Source organism: Triticum urartu, chromosome 1A, assembly GCF_056163025.1.
Source record: "Triticum urartu cultivar PI428250 chromosome 1A, HENAU_Tu73, whole genome shotgun sequence".
Classification (NCBI taxonomy): domain Eukaryota; kingdom Viridiplantae; phylum Streptophyta; class Magnoliopsida; order Poales; family Poaceae; genus Triticum; species Triticum urartu.
Window position 1 is genome coordinate 275249221 of NC_141873.1, and position 16777 is coordinate 275265997.

Below are 16777 nucleotides of genomic sequence, written 5' to 3' on the forward strand. Positions count from 1 at the left end.
TTTTAACATAGGTTTGTTTGTTGGGAAACGCGGTGTTTCAAAAAAATTCCTACGATCACGCAAGATCTATCTAGGAGATGCATAGCAACGAGAGGGGAGAGTGTGTTCACGTACCCTCATAGACCAAAAGCGGAAGTGTTTAGTAACGCGGTTGATGTAGTCGAACATCTTCACGATCCAACCAATCCTAGCACCGAACGTACGGCACCTCCGTGTTCAGCACACGTTCAACACGATGACATCCCTTGAGCTCTTGATCCAGTTGAGGACGAGGGAGAGTTCCGTCAGCACGATAGCGTGGCGACGGTGATGATGTAGTTACCGACGCGGGGCTTCGCCTAAGCACTAGGACAATATGACTGAGGTGGTAAACTGTGGAGGGGGCACCGCACACGGCTAAGAGATTGTATGGTGTGCTTTGGGGTGCCCCCTGCCCACGTATATAAAAGAGGGGGAGGAGGAGGCTGGCCATAGGGGAGCGCGCGCCATAGGGGAGTCCAACTAGGATTCCCAATCCTAGTTGGAGTCCCCTTCCTTTCCAAGAGAGGGGGAGAGGGAAGGAGGAGGAAGGGAGAAGGAAATAGGGGGGCGCCGCCCCCTCCCTAGCCCAATTCGGACTAGCCATGGGGGGGGGGCGCAGCCTCCCTTGCGGCCCTCCTCTCCTTTCCACTAAGGCCCGCTACTTCCCCGGGGGGTTCCGGTAACCTCCGGTACTCCGAAACTTTCAGAAACCATTTCGGTGTCCGAATGTAACCTTCCAATATATGAATCTTTACCTCTCGACCATTTCGAGACTCCTCGTCATGTCCGTGATCTCATCCGGGACTCCGAACAAACTTCGGTCATCAAATCACATAACTCATAATACAAATCATCATTGAACGTTAAGCGTGCGGACCCTACTGGTTCGAGAACTATGTAGACATGACCAAGACATATCTCCGGTCAATAACCAATAGTGGAATCTGGATGCTCATATTGTCTCCTACATATTCCACGAAGATCTTTATCGGTTAAACCGCATAACAACATACGTTATTCCCTTTGTCATCGGTATGTTACTTGCCGGAGATTCGATCGTCGGTATCATCATACCTAGTTCAATCTCATTACCAGCAAGTCTCTTTACTCGACTGTAATGCATCATCCCGTAACTAACTCATTAGTCACATTGCTTGCAAGGCTTATAGTGATGTGCATTACCGAGAGGGCCCAGAGATACCTCTCCGATACTCGGAGTGACAAATCCTAATCTCGATCTATGACAACTCAACAAACACCATCAGAGACACCTGTAGAGCATCTTTATAATCACTCAGTTACGTTGTGACGTTTGATAGCACACAAGGTGTTCCTCCGGTATTCGGGAGTTGCATAATCTCATAGTCAGAGGAACATGTATAAGTCATGAAGAAAGCAATAGCAATAAAACTAAATGATCATTATTCTAAGCTAACGGATGGGTCTTGTCCATCACATCATTCTCTAATGATGTGATCCCGGTCATCAAATGACAACACATGTCTATGGTCAGGATACTTAACCATCTTTGATTAACGAGCTAGTCTAGTAGAGGCAATACCAGGGACACTCTGTTTATCTATGTATTCACACATGTACTAAGTTTCCAGCTAATACAATTCTAGCATGAATAATACACATTTGTCATGATATAAGGAAATATAAATAACAACTTTATTATTGCCTCTAGGGCATATTTCCTTCATTATTTAGTATCTTTTTGGTCATGGGCCTAATATAGAATAGGCATGGTATGATCATTTTGACTTGAGGTCCGCTACAATCCTCTGATCCCTCCTAATAGTGTGTGATTCCTATAACTCAAGAACAATAGTAAAAGCGATACTTATTTCTGTTTATGGCACACATCTTGAGCCATGAGCATTTTTGGGGGTCTATGATCCACAACACACCATATCAACGGGACTAAAATATGTAGATTTCACTACTGCAGGATGCTGCTAACGCAACACTATGATCAGAGACCCTTTTGACGAAACTGTGTGCGATGCAATAATCGCAAATGGTGGTGTAAAAACCCGTCAAAAAAGGTGCAAAACATTTGCGATCACGGATGCATCAAGCACGGTTCAGATTTTAGTTGCATGTGTGATGCAGGGCATACGGTTCAGTTCAATGAACTGTTTGCGATGAGGAGGAACAAATAGTTCACATCACCATGTGATTAACACCCATAGTTCACATCGCATGGACCAACACCCAAAGGGTTTACTAGAGTCAATAATCTAGTTCACATCGCCATGTGATTAACACCCAAAGAGTACTAAGGTGTGATCATGTTTTGCTTGTGAGAGTAGTTTAGGCAGCGGGTCTGCCACATTCAAATCCGTATGTATTTTGCAAATTTCTATGTCTATAATGCTCTGCATCGAGCTACTCTAACTAATTGCTCCCACTTTCAATATGTATCCAGATTGAGACTCGGAGTCATCCAGATCGGTGTTAAAGCTTGCATCAACGTAACTCTTTACGATGAACTCTTTATCACCTCCATAACCGAGAAATATTTCCTTAGTCCTCTATGGATATTTTTGACCGTTGTCCAGTGATCTACTCCTGGATCACTATTGTACCCCTTTGCCAAACTCATGGCAAGGTACACAATAGATCTGGTATACAGCATGGCATACTTTATAGAACCTATGGCCGAGGCATAGGGAATGACTTTCATTCTCTCTCTATTTTCTGCCGTGGTCGGGTTTTGAGTCTTACTCAACTTCACACCTTACAACTCAGGCAAGAACTCTTTCTTTGACTGATCCATTTTGAACTCCAAAATCTTATCAATGTATGTACTCATCAAAAGTCTTATCAAGCGTTTTGATATATCTTTATAGATCTTGATGCCCAATATGTAAGTAGCTTTACTGAGGTCTTTCTTTGGAAAACTCCTTTCAAACACTCCTTTATGCTTTCCAGAAATTTCTACATCATTTCCGATCAACAATATGTCATTCACATATACTTATCAGAAAGGTTGTAGTGCTCCCACCCACTTTCTTGTAAATACAGGCTTCACCGCAAGTCTGTATAAAACTATATGCTTTGATCACACTATCAAAGCGTATATTCCAACTCCGAGATGCTTGCACCAGTCCATAAATGGATCGCTGGAGCTTACACACTTTGTTAGCACTTTTAGGATTGACAAAACCTTCTGGTTGCATAATATACAACTCTTCTTTAAGAAATCCCTTAAGGAATGCAGTTTTGTCATCCATTTGCCAAATTTCATAATCATATAATGCGGCAATTGCTAACATGATTCGGACAGACTTTAAGCATAGATACGAGTGAGAAACTCTCATCGTAGTGAACATCTTGAACTTGTCGAAAACCTTTTGCGACAATTCGAGCTTTGTAGATAGTAACACTACTATCAGCGTTCGTCTTCCTCTTGAAGATCCATTTAATCTCAATGACTCGCCAATCATCGGGCAAGTCAATCAAAGTCCATACTTTGTTCTCATACATGGATCACATCTCAGATTTCATGGCCTTAAGCCATTTCGCGGAATCTGGGCTCATCATCGCTTCCTCATAGTTCGTAGGTTCGTCATGGTCTAGTAACATGACTTCCAGACATGATCACCGTACCACTCTGGTGCGGACTACTCTGGTTGACCTACGAGGTTCGGTAGTAACTTGATATGAAGTTTCATGATCATCATCATTAGCTTCCTCACTAATTGGTGTAGGAATCACTGGAACTGATTTCTGTGATGAACTACTTTCCAATTTGGGAGAAGGTACAGTTACCTCATCAAGTTCTACTTTCCTCCCACTCACTTCTTTCGAGAGAAACTCCTTCTCTAGAAAGTCCATTCTTAGAAATGAATATATTGCCTTCAGATCTATGATACAAGGTGTACCCCAACAGTTTCCTTTGGGTATCCTATGAAGACGCATTTCTCTGATTCGGGTTTGAGCTTATCAGGTTGAAGCTTTTTCACATAAGCATCGCAGCCCCAAACTTTAAGAACGACATCTTAGGTTTCTTGCCAAACCATAGTTCATACGGTGTCGTCTCAACGGATTTACATGGTGCCCTATTTAACGTGAATGCAGCTGTCTCTATTGCATAACCCCAAAACGATAGTGGTAAATCGGTAAGAGACATCATAGATCGGATCATATCTAATAAAGTACGGTTACGACGTTCGGACACACCATTACGCTGTGGTATTCCAGGTGGCGTGAGTTGTGAAACTATTCCACATTGTTTTAAATGAAGGACAAACTCATAACTCAAATATTCGCCTCCGCGATCATATCGTAGAAACTTTATTTTCTTGTTACGATGATTCTCAACTTCACTCTGAAATTCTTTGAACTTTTCAAATGTTTCATACTTGTGTTTCATTAAGTAGAAATACCCATATCTACTTAAATCATCTGTGAAGGTCAGGAAATAACGATACCCGCCGCGAGCCTCAACACTCATCGGACCGCATACATCGGTATGTATTATTTCAAATAAGTTAGTGGCTCGCTCCATTGTTCCGGAGAATGGAGTCTTAGTCATTCGGCCCATGAGGCATGGTTCGCAGGCATCAAATGTTTCATAATCAAGTGATTCCATAAGTCCATCCGCATGGACTTTCTTCATGCGCTTTACACCAATATGACCTAAACGGCAGTGCCACTAGTATGTTGCACTATCATTATCAACTCTGTATCTTTTGGCATCAATATTATGAATATGTGTATTACTATGATCAAGATTCAATAAACCATTCACCTTGGGTGTATGACCACAAAAGGTTTTATTCATGTAAACAGAATAACAATTATTCTTTGACTTAAATGAATAACTGTATTGCAATAAACATGATCCAATCATATTATGCTCAACGCAAACACCAAAAAACATTTATTTTAGGTTCAACATCAATCCCGAAGGTAAAGGGAGTGTGCGATGGTGATCTTATCAGCCTTGGAATCACTCCCAACACACATCGTCACCTCGCCCTCAACTAGTCTCTGTTCATTTTGTAACTCCTGTTTCGAGTTACTAATCATAGCAACTGAACCAGTATCAAATACCCAGGGGCTACTATGAATACTAGTAAAGTACACATCAATAACATGTATATCATATATACTTTTGTTCACTTTGCCATCCTTCTTATCCGCCAAGTATTTGGGGAAGTTCCGCTTGTAGTGACCATTTCCTTTGCAGTAGAAGCACTCAGTTTCAGGCTTGGGTCTAGCTTTGGGCTTCTTCATGGGAGTGGCAACTTGCTTGCCATTCTTCTTGAAGTTCCATTTCTTTCCCTTGCCCTTTTACTTGAAACTAGTGGTCTTGTCAACCATCAACACTTGATGCTTTTCTTGATTTCTACCTTTGTCGATTTCAGCATCGCGAAGAGCTCGGGAATCGTTTTCGTCATCCCTTGCTTATTATAGTTCATCACGAAGTTCCAGTAACTTGGTGACAGTGACTAGAGAATTCTGTCAATCACTATCTTATCTGGAAGATTAACTCCCACTTGATTCAAGCGATTATAGTACTCAGACATTCTGAGCACATGCTCACTGGTTGAGCTATTCTCCTCCATCTTGTAGGCAAAATACTTGTCAGAGGTCTCATACCTCTCGACTCGGGCATGAGTCTGAAATATCAATTTCAGATCTTAGAACATCTTATATGCTCCTTGGCATTCAAAACATTTTTTAGACCCGGTTCTAAGTCGTAAAGCATCATGCACTAAACTATCAAGTAGTCATCATACCGAGCTTGACAAACGTTCATAACGTCTGCATCTGCTCCTGCAATAGGTTCATCACCTAGCGGTGCATCAAGGACATAATTCTTCTATGCAGAAATGAGGATAATCCTCAGATCACAGACCAGTTCGCATCATTGGTACTATCATCTTTCAACTTGTTTTTCTCTAGGAACATATCAAAAATAAACTGGGAGCTACATCGCAAGCTATTGATCTACAACATAGATATGCAAATACTATCAGGACTAAGTTCATGATAAATTGAAGTTCAATTAATCATATTACTTAAGAACTCCCACTTAGATAGATATCCCTCTAGTCATCTAAATGATTATGTGATCCATATCAACTAAACCATGTCCGATCATCACGTGAGATGGAGTAGTTTTCAATGGTGAACATCTCTATGTTGATCATATCTAATATATGATTCACGTTCGACCTTTCGGTCTCAGTGTTCCGAGGCCATATCTGCACATGCTAGGCTCGTCAAGTTTAACCCAAGTATTCTGCACGTGCAAAACTGGCTTGCACCCGTTGTATGTGAACGTAGAGCTTATTACACCCGATCATCACGTGGTGTTTCGGCACGATGAACTGTAGCAATGGTGCATACTCAGGGAGAACACTTGTACCTTGAAATTTAGTGAGGGATCATCTCATAATGCTACCGCCATACTAAGCAAAATAAGATGCATAAAGGATAAACATCACATGCAATCAAAATATGTGACATGACATGGCCATCATCATCTTGTGCCTTTGATCTCCATCTCCAAAGCACTGTCATGATCTCCATCATCACCGGCTTGACACCTTGATCTCCATCGTAGCATCGTTGTCGCCTTGCCAACTATTGCTTCTATGACTATCGCTACCGCTTAGTGATAAAGTAAAGCAATTACATGGTGATTACATTTCATACAATAAAGCGACAACCATAAGGCTCCTGGCAGTTGCCGATAACTTTTACAAAACATGATCATATCATACAACAATTTACATCTCATCACGTCTTGACCATATCACATCACAACATATCCTGCAAAAACAAGTTAGACGTCCTCTACTTTGTTGTTGCAAGTTTTATGTGGCTGCTACGGGCTTCTAGCAAGAACCGTTCTTACCTACGCATCAAAACACAACGATTTTTCGTCAAGTGTGTTGTTTTAATCTTAAAAATGGACCGACCGTAGTCAAACTTGATTCAACTAAAGTTGGAGAAATAGACACCCGCCAGCCACCTGTGTGCGAAGCACGTCGATAGAACCAGTCTCATGAACGCGGCCGTGTAATGTCGGTCCGGGCTGCTTCATCCAACAATACCGCCGAATCAAAGTAAGACGTTGGTGGTAAGAAGTGTGACTATTAGCGCCCACAACTCTTGGTGTTCTACTCGTGCACATAACATCTACACATAGACCTGGCTCTGATGCCACTGTTGGGAAACACAGTATTTCAAAAAAAAAATCCTACGATCACGCAAGATCTATCTAGGAGATGCATAGCAACGAGAGGGGAGAGTGTGTCCATGTACCCTCGTAGACCGAAAGCGGAAGCGTTTAGTAATGCGGTTGATGTAGTCGAACGTCTTCATGATCCAACCGATCCTATCACTGAACGTACGGCACCTCCGTGTTCAGCACATGTTTAGCACACGTCCCTCAAGCTCTTGTTCCAGTTGAGGATGAGGGAGAGTTCCGTCAGCACGACGGCGTGGCGACGGTGATGATGAAGTTACCGGCACAGGGCTTCGCCTAAGCACTACGATGATATGACCGAGGTGGTAAACTATGGAGGGGGCACCGCACACGACTAAGAGATTGTCTATTGTGCTTTGGGGTGACCTCCTATCCACGTATATAAAGGAGGGGGGGGAGGAGGCCGGCCATAGGGGGCACGCGCCATAGGGGAGTCCAACTAGGATTCTCAATCCTAGTTGGAGTCCCCTTCCTTTCCAAGAGAGGGAGAGAGGGAAGGAGGAGGAAGGGAGAAGGAAAGAGGGGGGCGCCGCCCCCTCCCTAGTCCAATTCGGACTAGCCATGGGGGGCGCGCGGCCTCCCTTGCGGCCCTCCTCTCCTTTCCACTAAGGCCCATGAAGGCCCGCTACTTCCGCGGGGGGGGGGGGGGGGTCCACTAACCCCCGGTACTCCAAAACTTATCTAAAACCATTCCGGTGTCCGAATGTAACCTTCCAATATATGAATCTTTACCTCTCGACCATTTCGAGACTCCTCGTCATGTCCGTGATCTCATCCGGGACTCTGAAGAAACTTCGGTCATCAAATCACATAACTCATAATACAGATCATCATCAAACATTAAGCATGCAGACCCTACCGGTTCGAGAACTATGTAGACATGACCGAGACACATCTCCGGTCAATAACCAATAGCGGAACATGGATGCTCATATTGGATCCTACATATTCTACAAAGATCTTTATCGGTCAAACCGCATAACAACATACGTTATTCCCTTTGTCATCGGCATGTTACTTGCCCGAGATTCGATCATCGGTATCATCATACCTAGTTCAATCTCATTTCCAACAAGTATCTTTACTCGTTTCGTAATGCATCATCCCGTAACTAACTCATTAGTCACATTGCTTGCAAGGCTTATAGTGATGCGCATTACCGAGAGGGCCCAGAGATACCTCTCCGATACTTGGAGTGACAAATCCTAATCTCGATCTATGCCAACAAAACAAACACTATTGCAGGATGGTCCAAATGCGACACTACGATCAGAGACCCTTCGACAAAATTGTGTGCGATGCCATAATCGCAAACGGTGGTGTAAAAGAACCATCAAAAAAGGTGCAAAACGTTTGCGATGGCGGAGCTATCAAACACGGTTCAGATTTTAGTTGCGTGTGCGATGCAGGGCATATGGTTCAGCTCAATGAACTGTTTGCGATGAGGCGGAACAAAAGGAACGGGCAGCCTGATGAAGGCGTGTGCAATATAGAGCATATGGTTCACTCGGATGAACTGTTTGTGATTAGGCAACACAAAAGAAACGGTCAGCCAGATCAAGGTGTGTGTGATACACGGCAAACAGGTCCGTAATCAGAAATGTGTGCGAAAACCAATAATAACACAGACGATTGCTGCTAATAAGCCGTGTGAATTGCTCTGTCTACAGTAGAATAACTTGTATATATATATATAACTGAAATAAACATCCAATTACATAAGTGACTATACAAATCATTCGCACACGCCTCAATAAACAATTGCATGCATTCTAAAGTAGGAGAAACGATCGTCTAGTCATCTACTTCTTGTGACGCTCCCGCCACTGCTATGTGGCTCGATCCCTCGTCTGGGTCAGGAAGAAGACAATTCCTCATGTCAACGATCCGCCTGTACATCTCGTAGCTTGTGTATGCGTGCATGGCCGCGTACTTGACATGTTGTTCATCTAGTCTCTCATTCCACACACTATGCCAGGCGTTCTTGTCCTTATTGCTCTCTTCCTTCATCTTCATGTAGTAGGGGTCGATGATGGCTAAGGCGAGGTCAACCAGGCAGTTCAGTTTGTTTTTGTTGCTGCCCCATACCTTGTAGTGGTGCTGGATGTTGACAAGATTCGGGCATTTCAAGTCTGAAACCTTGAGCGCTTTTAGATCGTTGGTGGTGTCCACCGTAGCGAAACTGTAGTTGGAGCTGTTGATAAACCTGGAGAAACGCTCGCAAGGCCTTGTGGAAAGATGGTAGTGGTAGACGAGGACGTCATGTCGCACGCACAACTGGGAAACGGCAACCTTCTGATCGTGCCCGACACGATCGATGGTGTACTCAAGGTCGAAGTCGGCCACTCGGGACTTGTCCTTGGCAAGGAACTGCTCCATAGTTTGGATGGAGCTCTCCACCGAGACCGAATAGTTCGTGTACACCACCGAGAGGGCCTTCCCCCTCATGTGGGTGTCCACTATGTGATGCATGGTGAATTGCCCGCCGTTGTCGTCGTCGGCCGCTAGGAGCGCCATTGGAGCCACGGGGAGCGCCATTGGAACCGCTGGATGTCATCTTTGTATGTGTCCTCGTGGGTTTGCTTATTGTGTCATGTGAGACGAGAGATGAAGGTAAATGGCCGCGGGAATAAAAGGGGGGCGGGCGGCGTGGATTCTCGGCGCGTCCGCATGGCAGTTTTTGAAGGAAATATGCCCTATAGGCAATAATAAAGTTATTATTTATTTCCTTATATCATGATAAATGTTTATTATTCATGCTAGAATTGTATTAACCAGAAACTTAGTACTGAAGGAAATATGCCCTAGAGGCAATAATAAATTTATTATATATTTCCTTATATCATGATAAATGTTTATTATTCATGCTAGAATTGTATTAATCGGAAACATGATACATGTGTGAATACATAGACAAACATAGTGTCACTAGTATGCCTCTGCTTGACTAGCTTGTTGATCAAAGATGGTTATGTTTCCTAACCATAGACATGAGTTGTCATTTGATTAACAGGATCACATCATTAGGAGAATGATGTGATTGACTTGACCCATTCCGTTAGCTTAGCATTTGATCATTTAGTATGTTGCTATTGCTTTCTTCATGACTTATACATGTTCCTATGACTATGAGATTATGCAACTCCCGTTTACAGGAGGAACACTCTGTGTGCTACCAAACGTCACAACGTAATTGGGTGATTATAAAGGTGCTCTATAGGTGTCTCTGAAGGTACTTGTTGGGTTGGCGTATTTCGAGATTAGGATTTGTCACTCCGATCGTCAGAGAGGTATCTCTGGGCCCACTCAGTAATGCACATCACTATGAGCCTTGCAAGCATTGTAACTAATGAGTTGGTTGCGGGATGATGTATTACAGAACGAGTAAAGAGACTTGCCGGTAACGAGATTAAACTAGGTATTAAGATACCGACGATCGAATCTCGGGCAAGTAACATACCAATGACAAAGGAAACAACGTATGTGTTCGACCGATAAAGATCTTCGTAGAATATGTAGGAGCCAATATGGGCATCCAGGTTCCGCTATTGGTTATTGACCAGAGAAGTGGCTCGGTCATGTCTACATAGTTCTCGAACCCGTAGGGTCCTCACGATTAACGTTCATTGATGATATAGTATTTATGAGTTATGTATGTTGGTAACCGAATGTTGTTCAGAGTCCCGGATGAGATCACAGACATGACGAGGAGCTCCGGAATGGTCCGGAGGTAAAGATTCATATATTGGATGATATGGTTAGGCCAAGGGGTCAGGCCCACGGGGATATAAGTCGGTGCAAAAGGAGTTTTGCGGAGGCCAGTGGGCCAAACACCAGAGACCCTGGCGTCTGGCCCTGAGCCAGATGCCGAGGCCCATGGCGTCTGGGCCAAATGCCAAGGATTGTGGCGTTTGGTCTTGGAGTCCGAGTGGGACTCTTGCCTTTCGGGCAAAACCGACTTTGAGGAGGCTTTTGCTCCAAGTTTCGACCCGAGGGCTCAACATATAAATAGAGGGGCAGGGCTAGCACCAAAGACACATCAAGAAAAACCAAGTCATGTGCCGGCTACCCGTCCCATCTAGTTTATCCTCCGTCATAGTTTTTGTAGTGCTTAGGCGAAGCCCTGCGGAGATTGTTATTCACCAACACCGTCACCACACCGTCGTGCTGCCGAAACTCATCTACTACTTTGCCCCTCTTGCCGGATCGAGAAGGCGAGGACGTCATCGAGCTGAACGTGTGCTGAACGCGGAGGTGCCGTACGTTCGGTACTTGGTCGGGATGGATCGTGAAGGTGTACGACTACATCAACCGCGTTGATAAACGCTTCCACTTACGCTCTACGAGGGTACGTAGACAACACTCTCCCCTCTTGTTGCTATGCATCACCATGATCCTGCGTGTACGTAGGATTTTTTTTGAAATTACTACGTTCCCAACAGTGGTATCAGAGCCTGGTTTTATGCGTAGATGTTATATGCACGAGTAGAACACAAGTGAGTTGTGAGCGATACAAGTCATACTGCTTACCAGCATGTCATACTTTGATTCGGCGGAATTGTTGGATGAAGCGGCCCGGACCGACATTACGCGTACGCTTATGCGAGACTGGTTCTACCGACGTGCTTTGCACACAGGTGGCTGGAGGGTGTCAGTTTCTCCAACTTTAGTTGAACCGAGTGTGGCTACGCCCGGTCCTTGAGAAGGTTAAAACAACACTAACTTGACAAACTATCGTTGTGGTTTTGATGCGTAGGTAAGAACGGTTCTTGCTCAGCCCGTAGCAGCCGCGTAAAACTTGCAACAACAAAGTAGAGGACGTCTAACTTGTTTTTGCAGGGCATGTTGTGATGTGATATGGTCAAGACATGATGCTATGTTTTATTGTATGAGATGATCATGTTTTGTAACCGAGTTATCGGCAACTGGCAGGAGCCATGTGGTTGTCGTTTTATTGTATGCAATGCAATCGCCATGTAATGCTTTACTTTATCACTAAGCGGTAGCGATGGTCATAGAAGCGATAGTTGGCGAGACGACAACGATGCTACGATGGGGATCAAGGTGTCGCACCGGTGACGATGGTGATCATGACGGTGCTTCGGAGATGTAGATCACAAGCACAAGATGATGATGGCCATATCATATCACTTATATTGATTGCATGTGATGTTTATCTTTTATGCATCTTATCTTGCTTTGTTTGACGGTAGCATTATAAGATGATCTCTCACTAAATTTCAAGATAAAAGTGTTCTCCCTGAGAATGCACCGTTGTGAAAGTTCTTCGTGCTGAGACACCACGTGATGATCGGGTGTGATAGGCTCTATGTTCAAATACAACGGGTGCAAAACAGTTGCACACGCAGAATACTCAGGTTAAACTTGACGAGCCTAGCATATGCAGATATGGCCTCGGAACACTGAGACCGAAAGGTCGAGCCTGAATCATATAGTAGATATGATCAACATAGTGATGTTCACCATTGAAAACTACTCCATCTCACATGATGATCGGACATGGTTTAGTTGATATGGATCACGTGATCACTTAGATGATTAGAGGGATGTATATCTAAGTGGGAGTACTTAAGTAATATGATTAATTGAACTTTAATTTATCATGAACTTAGTCCTGGTAGTATTAGCATATCTATGTTGTAGATCAATAGCTCGCGTTTAGCTCCTCTATTTTATTTTTGATATGTTCCTAGAGAAAAACTAAGTTGAAAGATGTTAGTAGAAATGATGCGGATTGGATCCGTGATTTGAGGATTATCCTCATTGCTGCACAGAAGAATTATATCCTTGATGCACCGCTAGGTGACAGACCTATTGCAGGAGCAGATGCAGATGTTATGAACGTTTGGCTAGCTCAATATGATGACTACTTGATAGTTTAGTGCACCATGCTTAACATCTTAGAATCGGGACTTCAACGACGTTTTGAACGTCATGGATCATATGAGATGTTCCAGGAGTTGAAGTTAATATTTCAAGCAAATACCCGAGTTTAGAGATATGAAGTCTCCAACAAGTTCTGTAGCTAAAAGATGGAGGAGAATAGCTCAAGCAGTGAGCATGTGCTCAGATTGTCTCGGTACTACAATCATTTGAATCAAGTGGGAGTTAATCTTCCAGATAAAATAGTGATTGACAGAATTCTCTAGTCACCATCACCAAGTTAGTAGAACTTCGTGATGAACTATAGTATGCAAGGGATGATGAAAACGATTCCCGAGCTTTTCATGATGATGAAATCGATGAAGGTAGAAATCAAGAAAGAGCATCAAGTGTTGATGATTAACAAGACCACTAGTTTCAAGAAAAGGGCAAAGGGGAAGAAAGGGAACTTCAAGAAGAACGGCAAGCAAGTTGCTGCTCAAGTGAAGAAGCCCAAGTCTGGACCTAAGCATGAGACTAAGTGCTTCTACTTCAAAGGGACTAGTTACTAGAAGCGGAACTGCCCCAAGTATTTGGTGGATAAGAAGGATGGCGAAGTGAACAAATGCTATATTTGATATACATGTTATTGATGTGTACTTTACTAGTGTTTATAGCAACCCCTCGGTATTTGATACTGGTTCAGTTGCTAAGAGTAGTAACTCGAAACGGGAGTTGCAGAATGAACAGAGACTAGTTAAGGGTGAAGTGACGATGTGTGTTGGAAGTGGTTCCAAGATTGATATGATCATCATCGCACACTCCCTATACTTTCAGGATTAGTGTTAAACCTAAATAAGTGTTATTTGGTGTTTGCGTTGAGCATGAATATGATTTGATCATGTTTATTGCAGTATGGTTATTCATTTAAGTTAGAGAATAATTGTTATTCTGTTTACATGAATAAAACCTTCTATGGTTATACACCCAATGAAAATGGTTTGTTGAATCTTGATCGTAGTGATACACATATTCATAATATTGAAGCCAAAAGATGCAAAGTTAATAATGATAGTGCAACTTATTTGTGGCACTGCCGTTTAGGTCATATTGGTGTAAAGCACATGAAGAAAATCCATGCTGATGGGCTTTTGGAATCACTTGATTATGAATCAGTTGATGCTTGCAAACCATGCCTCATGGGCAAAGATGACCAAGACTCCGTTCTCCAGAACAATGGAGCGAGCAACTGACTTATTGGATATAATACATACTGATGTATGAGGTCCGATGAGTGTTGAGGCTCGCGGTGGGTATCGTTATTTTCTGACCTTCACAGATGATTTGAGCAGATATGGGTATATCTACTTGAAGAAACATAAGTCTGAAACATTTGAAAAGTTCAAAGAATTTCAGAGTGAAGTGGAAAATCATCGTAACAAGAAAATAAAGTTTCTACGATCTAATCGCAGAGGCGAATATTTGAGTCAGAGGCGAATATTTGAGTTACGAGTTTGGCCTTCAATTAAAACAATGTGGAATAGTTTCACAAACTCATGCCACCTGGAACACCACAGCGTAATGGTGTATCCGAATGTCATAATCGTACTTTATTTGATATAGTGCAATCTATGATGTCTCTTACCGATTTACCACTATCGTTTTGGGGTTATGTATTAGAGACAGCTGCATTCACATTAAAAAGGGCACCATCTAAATCCGTTGAGATGACACCGTATGAACTGTGGTTTAGCAAGAAACCTAAGCCGTCGTTTCTTAAAGTTTGGGGTTGCGATGCTTATGTGAAAAAGTTTCATCTTGATAAGCTCAAACCCAAGTCGGAGAAGTGTGTCTTCATAGGATACCCAAAAGTAACTATTGGTTACACCTTCTATCACAGCTCCGAAGGCAAGGTATTTGTTGCTGAGAATGGATCCTTTCTAGAGAAGGAGTTTCTCTCGAAAGAAGTGAGTGGGAGGAAAGTAGAACTTGATGAGGTAACTGTACATGCTCCCTTATTGGAAAGTAGTTCATCACAGAAATCTGTTTCTGTGACTCCTACACCAATTAGTGAGGAAGCTAATGATGATGATCATGTAACTTCAGATCAAGTCACTACTGAATCTCGTAGGTCAACCAGAGTGAGATCCGCACCAAAGTGGTACGGTAATCCTGTTCTGGAAGTCATGTTAATTGACCATGACGAACCTACGAACTACGAGGAAGCGATGATGAGCCCTGATTCCGCGAAATGGCTTGAGGCCATGAAATCTGAGATGGGATCCATGTATGAGAACAAAGTGTGGACTTTGGTTGACTTGCCCGATGATCGGCAAGCCATAGAAAATAAATTGATCTTCAAGAGGAAGACGGACGCTGATAGTAGTATTACTATCTACAAAGATAGACTTGTCAAAAAAGATTTTGACAAAGTTCAAGGTGTTGACTACGATGAGATTTTCTCACTCGTAGCGATGCTTAAGTCTGTCTGGATCATGTTAGCAAATTGCCACATTTTATGAAATCTGGCAAATGGATGTCAAAACTACATTCCTTAATGGATTTCTTAAAGAAGAGTTGTATATGATGCAACTAGAAGGTTTTGTCGATCCTAAAGGTGCTAACAAAATGTGCAAACTCCAGCGATCCATCTATGGACTGGTGCAAGCATCTCAGAGTTGGAAATATACGCTTTGATGAGTTGATCAAAACATATAGTTTTATACAGACTTGCGGTGAAGCCTGTATTTACAAGAAAGTGAGTGGGAGCACTACAGCCTTTCTGATAAGTATATGTAAATGACATATTGTTGATCAGAAATGATGTAGAATTTTCTGGAAAGCATAAAGGAGTATTTGAAAGGAGTTCTTCAAAGAAAGACCTCTGTGAAGCTGCTTACGTATTGAGCATCAAGATCTATAGAGATAGATCAAGACGCTTGATAAGTTTTTTCAATGAGTACATACCTTGACAAGATTTTGAAGTAGTTAAAATGGAACAGTCAAAGAAAGAGTTCTTGCCTATGTTACAAGGTGTGAAATTGAGTAAGACTCAAAGCCCGACCATGACAGAAGATAGAAAGAGAATGAAAGTCATTCCCTATGCCTCAGCCATAGTTTCTATAAAGTATGCCATGCTGTGTACCAGATCTATTGTATACCCTGCACCGAGTTTAGCAAGGGAGTACAATAGTGATCTAGGAGTAGATCACTGGACAGCGGTCAAACTTATCCTTAGTGGAACAGGGATATATTTCAAGATTCTGGAGGTGACAAAAGGTTCGTCATAAAGGGTTACGTTGATGCATGTTTTGACACTGATCCAGATGACTCTAAGTCTCAATCTGGATACATATTGAAAGTGGGAGCAATTAACTAAAGTAGCTCCGTGCAGAGCATTGTAGACATAGAAATTTGCAAAATACATAACGGATCTGAATGTGAAAGACCCGTTGACTAAGATTCTCTCACAAGCAAAACATGATCACACCTTAGCACTCTTTGGGTGTTAATCACATAGTGATGTGAACTAGATTATTGACTCTAGTAAACCCTTTGGGTGTTGGTCACATGATGATGTGAACTATGGGTGTTAATCACATGGTGATGTGAACTATTGGTATTAAATCACATGGCGAT